The following is a 1093-nucleotide window of genomic DNA, read 5'->3' as shown; positions in this document are numbered from 1 at the left end:
GTTGGGGTTTTTTTTTCCCCCAAAACTGAATATTCAGGTTAATGTCTTGATAAAACTATTTGTTTAATACTTCCCAAATGAAAGGCTCGTGTTTTATGGTATTAAAAATCAGAAAGCCAGTAGACAAAGTAATAAACTAGGGTCCTGTTTTTGGGAGAGACTTTTGCAGTTTCTTAGTTGGAAGAGATAAATGAATGGCACTGTGCTTTGGTACTACACCAAAGTTACACTGTTCCACAGCTCTGTGTGAGGCAAGAAGGAAAGGGATTTTAGTTGATATGCTGTAAATACCCAAAAGGGCCCAAAAGATCTAGGAGAGAGGTCAGTGCAAGTATTGTGGATGCCTGTGTCCTACTGACCTCACTGAGGGTTTTGATACAGTATTATTTTTGTGAGTCTAGGATTCAGGATTTTCAATCTTTTCTTGGAAGATTCCAGCTTGGGACAAAGATTGTTCCATCTGTTACTGACACTCTCCCTTTTCTAAGCCAGTGGTGCTCTTAAACGAGCAAGAAAAGGTTATAGTTGACGTGGTGGACATGGTTAATTAACTACAACTAGTTTGAGAAACAGGTCAAAATCACTGTACCTTTAGCTAACAGTCTATTTAAGTGATGGTGCCTTGTATTTTTGCCTGTGGTAAGGTTTTGAAAGCTAGCACAGGTGTTTTGCAATGAATTATGCACAGCAAAAAACCTGGCATGGCTACAAAATCAGGTCTTCTGAAGCTTTTTTTATAAGCATTTGGGTGGGAATGGAAACGCAAAGGGATTGTGAGTGACAAGGTTGGGAGGGGGGGAATCGTCTCAGTGAGTAAGTTTGGGTGAACTTGTAGCCTGTGCACCCTTACCAGCTGCACGTACCTCTGTCAGGGCATGTAATTCTTTATAATCTGATGTAGAATAAGTATTTTAGGATGGAAAACTGTTCCGCCGGGTGAGTGTTGAGCACCGGGAGGGCTCGGTGAGAAGATGGCACTCGTAAACATGTTTCTGTTCCGAACACTCCCATTTCAGCCCGTTTCTATTTCTGATTGCCCTCCCTTCCCCTCACCCTCTGCAACGGAAGCTGCCCTCGGGCGAAAACTGTCCCG

Source organism: Aptenodytes forsteri, unplaced genomic scaffold (genome assembly GCF_000699145.1).
Source record: "Aptenodytes forsteri isolate BGI_AS27 unplaced genomic scaffold, ASM69914v1 Scaffold12, whole genome shotgun sequence".
Lineage (NCBI taxonomy): Eukaryota > Metazoa > Chordata > Aves > Sphenisciformes > Spheniscidae > Aptenodytes > Aptenodytes forsteri.
This window is presented reverse-complemented; position numbering follows the sequence as displayed.